This window comes from Rhinoraja longicauda, chromosome 30, assembly GCF_053455715.1.
Source record: "Rhinoraja longicauda isolate Sanriku21f chromosome 30, sRhiLon1.1, whole genome shotgun sequence".
Classification (NCBI taxonomy): Eukaryota; Metazoa; Chordata; class Chondrichthyes; order Rajiformes; family Arhynchobatidae; genus Rhinoraja; species Rhinoraja longicauda.
Window position 1 is genome coordinate 12,018,514 of NC_135982.1, and position 15,356 is coordinate 12,033,869.

The following is a 15,356-nucleotide window of genomic DNA, read 5'->3' on the forward strand; positions in this document are numbered from 1 at the left end:
ATTGTTCTTTCTGGGACATATAACAATAAAACACTTTTGACTCCTCTCACCCTCGCCCCTCTGCACCCCAGCTCCACTCCTTCCCTCTCCTTAGTCTCAGCCTTGCCTTGCCTTGCCTTGCCTTGCCTTGCCTTGCCTTGCCTTGCCTTGCCTTGCCTTGCCTTGCCTTGCCGGCGGGCTCATTTGGTCCTGAGCCCTGCCTCTCCTTGTTGCAACCTCCATCTCCTTTATGAGAGGCAGAGATAGAGTAGATGGTCAGATCCTCTGTACTCGGGTTGGAAATCTCAAAGGGTAGAGAACAGAACTTTAAAGAGAGAGGGGCAAAGTTTAAAGGGGCAATTTAAAAAGCATCACATTACAAGCAAAAATGTGATGCCAAGGGTCACGGTGGTGGTGGTAGAGGCAGATAAGATAGTGGCATTGAAGGCCTTTTTGGATAAGTCCACGGATATGCAGGGAACGGAGGGATCATGTCCATGCAGATCTGGTTAGTTTATCTTGGCTGTAGGAAAGAACTGCAGATGCTGGTTCAAATTGAAGGTAGACACAAAATGCTGGAGTAACTCAGCGGGACAGGCAGCATCTCTGGAGAGAAGGAGTGGGTGACGTTTCGGGTCGAGAAGGGTCTTGATCCGAAACGTCATCCATTCTCTCTCTCCAGAGATGCTGACTGTACTGCTGAGTTACTGCAGCATTTTGTGTCTACTTTCCTTTTAGTTGATCTTGGCACCCCATGTTTGCAACTGACACTTGAAGGCTTGCCTTGGGGCATGTTCCTGTGCTTTTTGCTAACTGGTCCTAATGTTTTCAGTGTGGCTGGCTGTGTTCATTGCTTGATTATGCGCTGAGGGCTTTGTATATCAGCACATGCCCTTGACTGTGTGCTAAACAAAGTTTGACACACCTTAACATCTCTCTTCCCTGCAATGTTAAGGCTGGGGTCCGTTGTTTCCGCATCCGTCGTTGTGCTGTGATGCCCGAGGATATTAAAATGGTTCTAGGGTCGGGGGCATGCCAAGTGATTTGGTCTGAGTGAGGGGCAGTGTGCTGAGGGTTTCCTGATGTTGGAGGGGAGAGCTGATGGTGTCTAATTCCCACTGTGTGCTCCATGGTATGGCCTGCTGATTGTTTAGACTTTAGACATACAGCTGGGAAACGGGCCCTTTGGCCCATCGAGTCAACGCCAACCAGCGATCGCCCATTTTCAAGCACTATCCTACACACTAGGGGCAGTTTGCGGTTATTTGTCAGAGAGTTGTGAATCTCTCTGCGGTCAGAGAGTTGCGGTCAGAGAGTTGTGAATCTGTGGATTTCTCTGCCTCAGAAGGCAGTGGAGGCCAATTCTCTGAATGCATTCAAGAGAGAGCTAGATAGAGCTCTTAAGGATAGTGGAGTCAGGGGGTATGGGGAGAAGGCAGGAACGGGGTACTGATTGTGAATGATTGTGAATGATCAGCCAGGATCACATTGAATGGCGGTGCTGGCTCGAAGGGCCGAATGGCCTCCTCCTGCACCTATTGTCTATTGTCTATTATTTTTACCGAAACAATTTAATCGATAAACCTGTACGTCTTTGGGGCGTGGGAGGAATCCAGAGCACCCGGAGAAAACCCTCGCGGTCGCAGGGAGAGCGTACGAACTCTGTACAGACAGCACCCGTAGTCGGGATCGAACCTGGGGTCTCTGGTGCGGTGAGGTGGCCACTCTACCACTGTGCTGCCCTCAGCCACCAGCTTATTGTTGGGGACATTTATTTGTGGGGAATCACAGCACTTGGCTGTGATCCTATTTGCCAAAAGATGCCCTGGCTGATTTCTTGACGTTGTCAGGGTAGCTCGGCACAGGTACCGACCGAGGGGATATTGTTCCTGCACATTATGTTCGAGGCCCGCGCTATTTCTTCACGTTAATGCACAAAAGTAATTTATTGTCTTGCACAATGAGTGGCTTTGTAACGAAATAAGCTGTTAATAATGCTTTGCCCTGCCCAACCTTTGTGCAAGATCTTTGCCACAGCTCGAGTGCCTGGAGGGTCAGGGAAAGGTTGGGCAGGCTAGGACTTTATTCCTCGGAGCACAGGAGGTTGACGGCTGATCTTATCGAAATATATAAAACAGTAAGGGGAATGGATAGGGTAAATGCATAATCTTTTCCCCCGGCTAGGAAATCAAGTGAGCGAGAACTAGAGGGTATAGGTTTAAGGCAAGAGGTGAAAGATTTAATAGGAGACGTGAGGGATAACCTTTTCCACATAGAAAGTGGTGGGTATAGAGAACGAGCTGCCAGAGGAACTATGTGTAGGAAAGAACTGCAGATGCTGGTTTAAATCGAAGGTGGACACAAAATGCTGGAGTAACTCAGCGGGACAGGCAGCGTCTCTGCGGAGAAGGTATGGGTGACGTTTCTGGTCGAGACCCTGGTCGGGGGAGTGGGCCCGAAACATCACCCATTCCTTCTCTCCAGAGATGCTGCCTGTCCCGCTGAGTTACTCCAGCATTCTGTAGTCTGCCAGAGGAACTAGTTGAGGCAAATTACTACATTAAAAAAATATTTGGACACTGCCATAGATGTTTAGCTTAGTTTATTATTGTCATGTCTATCGAGGTACAGTGAAAAGTTTTTTTTTTTTGAGTGCCATCCAGTCAGCAAAAAGATTATACTACATGATTTCAATCGAGCCGTCCACAGTATAGAGATACAGGATAACATTTAGTGCAAGGTAAAGTCCAATTAAAGATAGTTCGAGGGTCTACAATGAGGTAGATGGTAGTTCAGGGCCACTCTGTAGTTGGTGATAGGATGGGGAAGGTTTAGAGGGATAATAATGGCCAAACACGGGCAAATGGGACTCGTGAAGGTGAAGGGCATGGATGAGGTGGGCCAAAGGGCCTGTGTCTGTTCTGTATGTCTCTGTTTTTTGTTCCAACTACAGATTCCCACGCCATCAAGGAAGCAATCTCCTTCTTTTGACGCAATGAAGGAGTCCTCGAGTGTGGAAACAGGCCCTTCAGCCCAACTTGCCTACACCGGCTAACATGTCCCAGCTGCACTAGTCCCACCTGCCTGTGTTTGGTCCATATCTCTCCAAACATGTCCTATCCATGTACCAGTCTAACTGTTTCTTAAATGTTGGGATAGTCCCTGCCTCAACTACCTCTTCTGGCAGCTTGTTCCATACACCCACCGCCCTTTGTGTGAAAAGGTTACCCCTCAGATTCCTATTAAGTTTTTTCCCCTTCACCTTAATCCTATGTCCCCTGGTCCTCTATTCCCCTACTCTGGGCAAGAGACTCTGAGCATCTACCTGATCTTTTCCCATCGTGATTTTATACACCTCAATAAGATCACCCCTCATCTTCCTGCAGTCTAAGGAAGAGAGTTCCAGCCTACTCAACCTCTCCCAGTAGCTCAGACCCTCTCGACCTGGCAACATCCTCGTAAACCATTGTGAGTTAAATTTGTCTTGCATTTTGATTAAATGCTGTTGAGCAGTAACAACAGAAATCACCCAGGCAGCAGGCTAGGAGCTTGCTTTGGGTAAAGATATGTAAACACTGGTTGGAAGTTAAGGCTCTGCTCCAATGTAACAGTCAACACTAACCCAATGTAAATTGAGCTGCAAACACATTGGCTCTTGAAACGGAAGCTCAGTAAAACATTCATCTCTGCTTTCTTGCAGGTTTTTTTTACCGAGGCCAAGGGATTTGTCTGAACAATGTTCAGGAGCAGAATTGGATATTAGATTCCAGCAGACTGTGTGGATGCTTTTGGGATCTAGATGTGAGTGAGTAATTTCTCCCTTACCTGGGTAATATGTGTAAACATTGCTCTTCCTGTAAATTCTACAACACTGTCTTCCTAAAGGCTGTGAAGTTAAAACAATGAGGTGTGATTTTATTGAGGCATGTAAGATATTCTAAGGGGACTTGAACAGGGTAGATGTCAATGTTTCCACTTGTGGGAGAGTCTTGATTAAGTTACACTGGAATTTAGAAGGATGAGAGGAGATCTTATCGAAACGTATAAGATTATTAAGGGGTTGGACACGTTAGAGGCAGGAAACATGTTCCCAATGTTGACGGAGTCCAGAACAAGGGGCTACAGTTTAAGAATAAGGGGTAGGCCATTTAGAACTGAGATGAGGAAAAACTTTTTCAGTCAGAGAGTTGTGAATCTGTGGAATTCTCTGCCTCAGAGGGCAGTGGAGGCCAATTCTCTGAATGCATTCAAGAGAGAGCTAGATAGAGCTCTTAAGGATAGCGGAGTCAGGGGATATGGGGAGAAGGCAGGAACGGGGTACTGATTGAGAATGATCAGCCATGATCACATTGAATGGCAGTGCTGGCTCGAAGGGCCGAATGGCCTCCTCCTGCACCTATTGTCTATTGATTATTGTCTATTGATTAAGGGGAGGTGGTTATAAGGGAGTAGTCATTTATAACTGAGGCACCTTAGCGATTTCTTCTTGCAGACGGGTGAATCTCTGGAATGCTCTACTCAAGGGTTGTGGGGAATGGATTCGTTGGAGGTATTGAATAAAGGAAATAGGTACATTTTCAGAATATCAGAAAGTTGATTGGGGAACTGGCATGTAAGAAGAGTGACGGGGGAAAAAAAGTGCTGGAGTAACTCAGCGGGTCAAGCAGCATCTCTGCAGAACATGGAATGGTGACGTTTTGGGTCAGGACTTTCCTTCGGATGGATTGTAAGGAGGGGAGGGGGAGGGGGGGGGAGACGGTTCAAAGTGAGGGCAAGGACAAAGCCTGATGAGACAGATTCAAGTGCTTTTGATGGTTGGGCAAAGGCCAGAGATGAAAAGTGTAAAGTTGTGGAATAAAGATTGAAGAGTTGTGAATAGTGAAGCCGGAGGAAGGAATGTAGCTGGGAAGTGAGGAGGAGGAGGAGGGGAGAAATGGGTGCAAGTGCTGGTGGGGCAAAGAGAAAAGAGGGAGGGAAGGGGGAGAAGGAAAGGGGGAGGATGTTTTGGTTCGTTAAAATTGGAGAATTCGATTGGTTGCAAGCTACCCGAGTGGAATGTGAGATGCAGTTCCTACAGGCTGGGCATGGTCTGGTGATGGAGGATGCCCGGGATCTAAAGGTCAATGTGGGAATGGTTAAAATGGTTAGCAACTATGCAGGCCTTCGCAAACCGAGTGCGAGCTTTCGTCAAAACTGTCGCCGAGTCAATGTTTGGTCTCGCTGATGTAAAGGAGGCCACTTATGATGCATTGGAGGAGGTGTACGTGAACCTCTGTCTCGGAGAAGATCTTGGCCATAAAATCTCAGCCATAATCGTATTGAAAGGCTTGAGGGGCCGAGTGGCCTACGCCTGAGTTTATTTTCTTGTTCACTCATGTTATGTACAAGCCCAGACCGAGATTATTTCTGGAATGCAGGAAGGGGGGAATTATTGAGGTGTCGTGCGTCTGCCCTAACTCCACGTGCAGGAGCACGTTCCAGTCACCGTCTTTGCATAAAGTTTTGTTTTCTGTTCACACTTGGGATAACGGTATTGCTGGCAAGGATGACATTTACTGCCTGTCCTTGATTGCCCTGGGATCTGAAGGTGTGCTACAACCCTGAGTTGAAGGAGTTGATGGAGAAGGGGAGTACTAGGATTTAGACACGGTGGCAAAGAAGGGCTGGTGATATGTTTCCAAATGGGGTTGATGGAGGACTAGGAACGAGCTGAAAGTCCAGACCTTCGGGAAGTTGAATGTGACTGTTTTGGGGGAAGCTGCTGGGGCACGATATCTGCTGGTGCAGGGGGGGAATGCTTGGGTAGAGTTGTCCCCCTGCAATATGTTGATGAATAGTTCTTTGGTATGTTCAAGCTGCACCAAGAAGACCATGTTTAAGATTGATTATTTTTTAAGAGATGCAGCATGGAAAGAGGCCCTTCGGTCCACCAAGTCCATGCTGACCATCGATCACCGGTTACATTAATTCTGTGTTATTCCCACTTTTGCACCCACATTAGGGGCAGTTTTAGAGGCCAATTAACCTACAAATCCGTACGTCTTTGGGATTTGGGGGGGAAACCTGTGCATCCGGAGGCAACCCACGTGGTCATAGAGAGAACGTGCAAACTCCGCACATACGGCAGCCAAGGTCAGGATTGAACCTGGGCGAGGGAACTGCTCACGATTTGGAGTCATAGGTTGGTACAGCGCCGAAGCAGGCCCTTCAGCCCACCTTGCCCATGTTGGCCAAGTTGGGCATATTGGGCAATATTAGTCCCATCTGATTGCATTTGATCCATGTCTTTCTCAACACTTCCCATCCACTCATCTGTCCAAGGCCACACTGGAGCCGTGGGAGAAGAGCCAATGGGATGGAGTATTATGTCCTCGTTGGGATGTGCCAGAAGCTCGGTGGCGGTCCCCTGCCGAGGCTATCAGCGAGAGCCCCTCAGCTGAGGTGGTCTCGGAGCTGCTGTCCTTGGCGTGGGTGTGGTCCATCCCCCACTCCCCTGCCTCGGCGATTAACTGGGCCATCTAGGTTAATTCCCGGAATGGCGGGAGTGTCGTATGTTGAATGACTAGGTTTGTATACACTGGAATTTAGAAGGATGAGAGGAGATCTTATCGAAACATAATATATAAGATTATTAAGGGGTTGGGCACGTTAGAGGCAGGAAACATGTTCCCAATGTTGGGGGAGTCCAGAACCAGGGGCCACAGTTTAAGAATAAGGGGTAGGCCATTTAGAACGGAGATGAGGAAAAACCTTTTCAGTCAGAGAGTTGTAAATCTGTGGAATTCTCTGCCTCGGAAGGCAGTGGATGACAATTCTCTGAATGCATTCAAGAGAGAGCTAGATAGAGCTCTTAAGGGTAGCGGAGTCAGGGGGTATGGGGAGAAGGCAGGAACGGGGTACTGATTGTGAATGATCAGCCATGATCACATTGAATGGCGGTGCTGGCTCGAAGGGCCGAATGGCCTCCTCCTGCACCTATTGTCTATTGTCTATTGTCTTTGGGTTCATCTGGGGTTCAAAGATGGACCGGTCCAATGGGTCATGATGCACATCCCCAGATTAAGTGTGCCCAGAGTCACCCTCATCCTGATGGCCACCTTTGTGTGTGGCTGCACCGGGCTGGGCTTGGATCCAAAGTATGTGGGCACAAGTATGTTGAGAATGGGCCTGGCATCGATGCTGTGAAATGTTCTTCTGGATCCAACATCTTTGACTGCAAATCCACTGGGCAATGGCTGGCACTAAAGGTCCTGCAGTCACTGCTGGACAAGGACTCGATGGATCCTGTGGGGTGGTCTCCTGTCGCTGATGAATTTGCACCCCTGATAAATGGCTGGCACTCAGCTGGTTCAAAAGAGCAGCAGCTGTAGAATGAATTGATTGCTCCGGGGTGAGCTTGTTTTAAATGACGGCATTTTTGCAAATGACGCGCGTCGGGCATTAAAATGTAATGATGGTGGACGAGGGCTGTGTGACCGGGTAATTACTGGCTCGTGATATATTTGTGCAAATGAAACAAAGCTCGTGCCTGACCTCCAAAGGCACGTTATCCGCTGCCAAAACAGACTCTCAAACTGCTGAGAATACTTGTTTCTTAAGTTTAGTGTGGGAGAACAATGCATCTATTTACATTGGAAACAGGGCAGGGAATTTGAAATCCGTACTGCGACCAGCCATTTTTTTTTGGCGGTGAAACCTGAGGGGTCGGTCCCGTTTCGGAAAACCTTCATAAAATTGGACAGCTGGCTCCGTGCTGGTTAATTAATGCTTTGTTTCCGGGTTTAAATGGACAAAGCTTTTAGCAGCTCGAGTGTTTCCCTGATTCCTGGAGCCACATGAGGTCGAGTTTTATTTTCCTTTTGGCAGCGGTCCAGAGAGAGACTGCTCGCTTGGTTTCTGTCCAACTGCTTTGCATTTCATTGCTGGAGAGCTCTATCGGCCTAATAGGGTGTTTTTTTTTCATATCAATTCGTATGCTAATTATTGCTGTCAAATTATATTAATTAGTTTAACGGATGAAAGGCAATTTCAGTCCATTTCAGGCCTGCTTCAAAGCCCTAGGTTCTATACAATTTTTTTTTTGAAAACTCACCTGAAGTGTGTGTGAAATATTGTTTCATCTGTTCGGTGAGAGAGCGCGGCCCCTTGAGATGTGGTGTGGATGCGGCAGGCGCTAGTGAAATGCAAACCCCAGTCTGAACCGTCCTTGGCAGTGCCGCTCGGTACGGAGTGCGCTCGCTTAAGGGCCAAGGGTTGCTGAGGGTCAAAGACCCCGTGTGGTGTCTGGTAAATGTTTTTTGCTTCAGGGCAGTCGCTTTCAGGAGGTCAGGGTGAAGAGGAGGGATTGAGAAGGACTTGCCTGCTGTTGTGTGGTTGGATTTTCGCCCGTGGCTGAGATTAGTGCTGCAGTTGGAGTGTAGCTCTGTCAATGGAGGTTGCGCGTTGGACAGTGGGTTCAGGATCGGGGGGGACAGGTGGCAAGATGGAGGTCACCGGCTCAAAATAGACATAGTGGTCTGTCTGCACTGAGGTCTTTGTCAATGCTTCGAGTGTTGGGCCAGATCCTGGATAAGATGTTTGAACCAATGTCCACTACGATGGCGCAGCGGTGGAGTTGCTGCCTTACAGCGCCAGAGACCTGGGTTTGTTCCTGACTACTAGTGCTTGTCTGTGCGGAGTCTGTACGTTCTCCCCGTGACCTGCGTGGGTTTTCTTCGATGTTCGGTTTCCTCCCACACTCCAAAGACGTACAGGTTTGTAGGTTAATTGGCTCGGTATAAGTGTAAATAGTCCCTTGTGTGTGTGGGATATTGTTAATGGCTGGGGATCGCTGGTCGGTGCAGACTCGAAGGGCCCATTTCTGTGCTGTATCTCTCAGACTAAAATGATGCATTAAATCTGCAATCTCCACCACATGGAAAGGCAATGGCAGCGAATGCTGGTGAACATCCACCGTTGTTATTCAGGTTGCTATTCAAGTTATAGAGTTGCACGGCATGGAAATAGGCCCTTCGGCCCACCTTGCCCATCCTGACCAAGTTGGCATATAGGACGTCCCCCTTTTCCCTGCTTTGTCCCACTGCCCTCTAAACCCTTTCCATTCCATAGCTGTTCAAATAGCTTTTAAACATTGTAATTGTATTCTGCTTCGATATCTTCTTCTGGCAACTGGTTCCAGATATGGGGCACCCTTTGTGTGGGAAAGAAATTGCCCCTGAGGTCCCAGTTACAATTTTCCCCTCTGGCAATTTAACCCTATGCTCTCTAGAGGGGGGGAGGAGAGGTTTTGACTGTCTTCCCTATCTGTGGCCCTCTCATTTTATATACTTCTGTCAGGCCTCCCCTCAACCTCTGGCATTGCTGAGAAAGTCTTTAGACTTTAGCCTTTGGAGATACAGTGTGGAATCTGTCCTACCAAGTCTACACCGACCAGCGAGCACCCCGCACACTAACACAATTTTTGCAGAAGCCAATTATCCCTTTGGAGCGTGGGAGGAAACTGGAACTGCCAGAGGAACCCCATGCAGTCACAGGGAGAATGAACAAACTCTGTACAGACAGCACCCGTAGTCGGGATCGAACCTGGGTCTCTGGCGCTGCCAGGCAGCAACTGGCTCCGCCCTGGCCTAATGTCCTAAATGATCTTTTCAATTATTCCGAGGCAGCAGGCCCTGGTTAGAGAGTTGTCGGCCGGGGGAGAATCACTCCCAGCGTCCAGTCTCGTTGTACCCCTGTACAATGACAATAAAGATATATTGTATTGTATTATCTGCCCAGAGGCGGCTGTCAAGAGAATTGTAGACTGGCGTTACCTGCGGATGCTGCGGGCCCGCCCCGAATCGCGGGGCTTGGGTCGGCCCGCCGCGGACCTTTCACCGTCCGGCGCGGCCTGAAATAGGCCGTTGACCTTTCACCGCCCAGCGGGGGCTTCAATATCGGGAGCCCCGACCGCCCCGACGTGGCAAATCCAACAGCCTGACCGCGGGACAAGACGGCAGGGAAGAGAAAAAGACATTTTGGCCTTCCATCACAGTGAGAAGGGACTGGAGGAGACTCACTGTGATGGATGTTTCTTTTTGTTTGGTGTTAGTTGTGATTGTATGTGTTATTGCATTTTTATTGATTATTCTTATTGGTCTTATTGTTTAACTGCGGGTAATGTTTCATTTCACTACACATTTATGTGTATGTGACAAATAAACGACTATTGACTATTGATTATTGAGTAGCCTGTGTAAATGTCCAGTTGCAGCTTTCAGCACAGACTCTCGGCTCTCCGGTACGATGTGGGACTCCCGCCGACTGCCAAGCAGTAAGTGCGGTGGATTTTATTGCTGATCGTGAGGCTTTTCCTTTTGCACTTGTTACTGATTACCCATAGCTCTGGGCAACGTGCAGAACTGCCTGGATTAGAACGTCCATGTGCTTTGCATTGGCTTGTGTTCAACTGTTCCTTGAATTCTCATTTTTGTTGGGTCTAAAGAAAGGTTATAATATCAACGTTGATATCTCTTAGGTGGTAGCACCAACTTGGGATCAAGGGATTGAATGACCCTGTACTCTAAAATATTGTTCATCTACTCCCATGTCTGTTTTTTGTTTCAAAAATGAAGTGCAACATATTCTTGTGCATCTGATTCTGTCTTTTATTAATTCAATTTATTCAAAGTTTGTATTATTAGCTCTTAGAGTAGATTTAGAATATCAGCTGAAATAACTAAATAACTCGGGAATTAATTGCGTCTCTGTACCACACAACATTCAAGGAAGAGGATAGACACAAAAAGCTGGAGTAACTCAGCGGGCCAGGCAGCATCTCTGGAGAGACAAAATGGGTGGCATTTCGGGTCGAGAACCTTCTTCAGACTCAAGGAAGAGGGTTGGCTTGTAGTTTGGTAGCATGCAGTATTGGTTTTGTACCCCACCTACAGTAAATTACTGACTTTGGCATATAAGGAAGGTTTTGTTTGAGTTAATTATTTCTAAAATTGCAAAGTATAACATGTTGGCAGAACCTTTTGGCAGATTTTCAGTAGCAGCCTATCTATAGTTAAAAATGCAAATGGATACAAATGGTTCATTAATGTTTTTTGTCATGAAGCGGAAGTTCTGACATTTAAGGTTCAGTTGTGCATTCTTGCCCCAGTAATAAGGCACCTACATTTCAGAAGAATATTTTGGCTCTCGGCACAACACCCCTCCCTGCATCTCATTTTATTCACTAGCGATAATCCATTTATGACCTCGTGTTCTATAAGTTTCTCTCTTCTTAATGATGTTCCAAATGTTGATTTTGGTAAGCCTAAGGTTTGGCTGATGTCTCTAACAGTTTTATTCTTGTTTCTCAGTCTCATAATGGCTTCGTTGACTTACATTGGCACAACTTTGGGCCTCATGTTGATAAACAGCAATAAAAAATTCCAAGTATGATGGAAAGACTGGAGGAAAGACTAGGTGCTGAGAGCTCTCTTATACCTGCATTAAGGAGGCAATTAAACACACCTGAGCTGTGACAAACACCTGTGAAGCCATGTGTCCCAAACATTATGGTGCCCTGAAATGAGGGGACTATGTATAAACACAGCTGGAATTCCTACATGGTGAAACCAAAATGTATAAAAATGGCCTTTAATAAAATCTGACGATGTGCACTTTAACCGCATGTGATTTTTTTTCTATTATAAATCTCAAATTATGGAGTACATCGGCAAATAAATAAATGTCCCAAACATTATGGAGGGCACTGTATCTGCCTACACATAATCCATATGCTTATCTAAAAGTCTAAATGCCACCATCGTGTCTGCTTTAACCACCATCCCCTGCAGCACATTGCAGGCACTTGCTGCCCATTGTGCAAACAAAAAACCTGTCCTGCACATATGCTTTAAACATTGCTCCTAGCTCCTTAAAGCTATGCCCTCTTGTATTTGACATTTTCACCCTAGGAAAAATCTTCTGACCACCCTATCTATGCATCTCATAATTATATTTCTATTAAGACTCTCTGCAACCCCTGACGTTCCAGAGCAAACAATCCAAGCCTGCCCAAACTCTTCCTGCAGCTGATGGTCCCTAATCTAGACATCATTCTGGTAAACTTCTGCACTCTTTGCAAAGCCTATAGAGTTCTACGAAGAATAGAGTTCCATGAAAAGTTCTGTGGAACTGATGATCTATGGCGCTACAATGCAGCCAACACAATAGTTATGAGCTATGTATGATTAGCCACACCTCAGCTGTTTTGTTTGTTGCTTTTGTGTGGGCATGTGTTCAGAATAAAGCAGTCAGTCCTTCAGCCCACTGCAACACCAGAGTGGTTAAAAAAAGGCATATGGTGTGCATGCCTTCATCGGTCAATATGCTGGTGTGCGAGGATCGCTGGGCGGCATGGGCTCGGTGGGCCGAACGGCGCTATATCTCTCAATGCTAAAGTGCACTGAGAACCAGTAAAACGTTTGGTGTGGTGTCCAGTCAACTTGTACAATCAAGCCATACGCAAGTACAACAGGTAGTGAGAAAAAAAAGAGTGCAAAATAGTTCTACCTCATTGGAGGTTTACACCTAGAGTACAAATTTTAAAAAGTGCAAGATCTGCAATGAGGTAGGTTGGAAGATTGGGACTATTCCCTAGCTTTTGGCAAGACCATTCAGTAGTCTGATAACTGTGGGGAAGAACCTATTCCTGAATATGGTGGTGAATGCTTTAATATTTTCTGCCTAGCCATATGTAGAAATCCCATCAAAATAGTTTTGTAGAAGGCCTGTCTCCCAAACTCTGGGTCGAGCTGAAGGTGAGATTGTTGGACCTCCCATGGAGAGGTGTCACCTCCTGCTCCACACGTCCAGTGCTGGTGGAAACGGTGGGAAGAGCAATAAGTCGACGGTGGAGACAGAGGTTCGTGCGTCTTTCAACGTGACCTGCGATGCAGCATAACTGGGTCTCAACCCGAAACGTCACCCATTCCTTCCCTCCAGAGATACTGCCTGTCCCGCTGAGTTACTCCAACATTTTGTGTCTATTTCTGCATCGCATGTGTGCAGTTGAGACAAAACCTGTTTGGATTATGAATTTGGCTCGTGCAGTGTTTTGCATCCCTGTAGTGAAGCCCCCCTCCCCCCCCCCCCCCCCAACCTCTAACCTTTGTTAGAGCCCCTCCCTTTGTTGTAATTGGGTGGTGAATCTGTGGAATTCATTGCCACATATGGCTGTGGAGGCTGTCAATGGATATTCTTAAGGTGGAGATCGACAGAATATTGAACAGATGGGGAGAAGGCAGGAGAATGGGGTTGAGAAAGAAAGATAGGTCAGCCATGAATGAATGGAGGGGTAGACTTGATCGGCCGAATGATCTTTTCAGTTATTATGGTTAGGGGTGTACATACGGTTAATTTCTATGGTTAGTGTTGAACATATGGTTATGGTTGTATGGTTGTAAAATTACATTCTAGATCTTATGAATATAATAAATTATAAACCATAAGGGCTCTGGGTGATGAGTGTAAAATTTATAATGGAAGGTGACGTTGGCCTGGTGTTCTGGTCTGTGCTTTGGCCACATGTGGCTCATTGGGGAATCCAGATGTGCTTAATTGCATTCCTCACTAGAACAATAAAGCCTGCGATCCTGGAACCGATGTGTTCGTGAGGCATCTGCACCAGTAATGGAAGCCAGAGCAGCACATCTGGAGCTGCAGTTGCAGCCAGCCCCAGTGTGTGACTGGGCCTCTGGGTGTGCAGTCACTTCAATGATCCAGCGTTGAAAGCTGGATTGGGTGCTGCGATTGCTGGAAGTACCTGGTTTACTTTAGTTTAGCTTAGCGATGCAATGTGGAAACAGGCCTGAGCCGACCTGCGATCCCCGCACGCTGACACTATCCTACACTGGTATGCAATGCACTGGCATACAATGGTAGGCTGGTGTGCAAGGCCCCATCGGACGGCAAACATCCTTTGCACCACCTCACCCAGGATTCACAGCAACTGGGACCTCAACGCCTGTCGTCTCGTCGCCCCTTCTCCCGTCAGGCAGCGACACTCTGTGGCTCCGGTTTCAACATACTAGGAACATGGAGAACCAGCTGGGAACCTCCTCAATTCACTGTTGCACCGAACACCACAGCCCCACCCGGCCCGGACACGCCCTGCAAAGAGTGGGTCGCCCTGAACCGGCTCCATACAGGGGTCGGCCGGTCCAACGCCAACATGCATCGTTGGGGGTTGCGTCCATCAGCAGCCTGCGTGTGTGGAGCAGACCAGCAAACAGCGCAGCACGGCATTTTCGAGCGCGCTGTCCTCCGTCCCCCTGGTGGAGGGGTAGACCTCACGGCCCTCGACAGCAGCACATTGCACTGGCTACAGCGCCTGGAAGGCGTCACATAACTTTTGCTGCCTGAAACGCAAGAAGAAGAAGAAGAACACTATCCTACACACACTAGGGACAATTTACAGTTTTGCCAAGCCAATTAACCCACAAGCCGGAACCTCTTTGGAGTGTGGGAGAAATTGGCACAGCCGGAGAAGCCCACGCAGGTCACGGGGAGAACGTACAAACTCCGTACAGACATCGCACGCAGTCGGAATCGAACCTGGGTCTCTGGTGCTGTAAGGCAGCAACTCTAACGCTGCGCCACCGTGTGGCCCCCTGTGGCGTCGCAGGTGATCGCGGGAGTAAAGGGGATCTCGCGTCCTTTCTCTAACTGAGTTTGGACCCACCAGCGGTGACACTGCCCCCAGAATGTTCAGGGGTAATGAGAAGCATGGGCATAGACTGGGCCTTGCCAACAGCACCACATCCTGGCAGTCCATGGGAATGTGAGGCCCTTTTGCCCTTTCGGGTCAGTTTTGGCATTGAGTGGATTGGGTCTGGGCCCGTACCTCCAATCCACTACCACCCCTTCGCTGGTCCCTGCAGCCAGAGTAGATTGAATGGCACTGGATGAGTTGCGGCATTTATTTCGTTTCGTTTATTGTTATTGTGTACTGAGGTACAGTGAAAAGCTTTTGTGTGCTGACCAGTTAGTAGGAAGACTACAGGCGATTACAATTGAGCCATCCATAGTCTACAGATACAGGATAAAGGGAATAACATTCGGTGCAAGGTAAAGTCCAATAGAAGATACTGTGGTCGGAGGGCCTCCAATGAGGTGCACAGTAGCTCAGCACTGTTCTCTAGTTGTTGATAGGATGTTTCCGTTGCCTGATAACAGCTGGGAAGAAACTACCCTTGAATCTGGAGGTGTGTGTTTTTGCACTGCTGTACCTCTTGCCTGATGCGAGAGGGGAGAAGGGGGAGTGAGCAGAGTGAGACCGGCCCTTGGTCGTGCTGGTGGCCTTGCCGAGACAGCGTGAAGTGAAGTGGATAGGAGACATCACT

The 15,356-nt window shown here is 47.8% G+C and overlaps 1 protein-coding gene across 6 annotated transcripts in view; it reads left to right on the top strand.

The window, feature by feature from the left end:
- The window catches only part of LOC144608165 (polyhomeotic-like protein 2), a 176,006-nt gene that overhangs the window by 13,466 nt on the left and 147,184 nt on the right, over positions 1 to 15,356 (top strand). For 4 of the 6 annotated variants that reach the window (XM_078425620.1, XM_078425623.1, XM_078425624.1 and 1 more), the window contains exon 2: positions 3,680 to 3,784. The exons of 1 other annotated variant lie outside the window; for it this stretch is intronic. The gene's annotated coding sequence lies outside the window, so the exon portion shown is untranslated. The remainder of the gene's footprint in view (positions 1 to 3,679; positions 3,785 to 15,356) is intronic. One more of the 6 variants, XM_078425621.1, reaches the window with a different exon arrangement.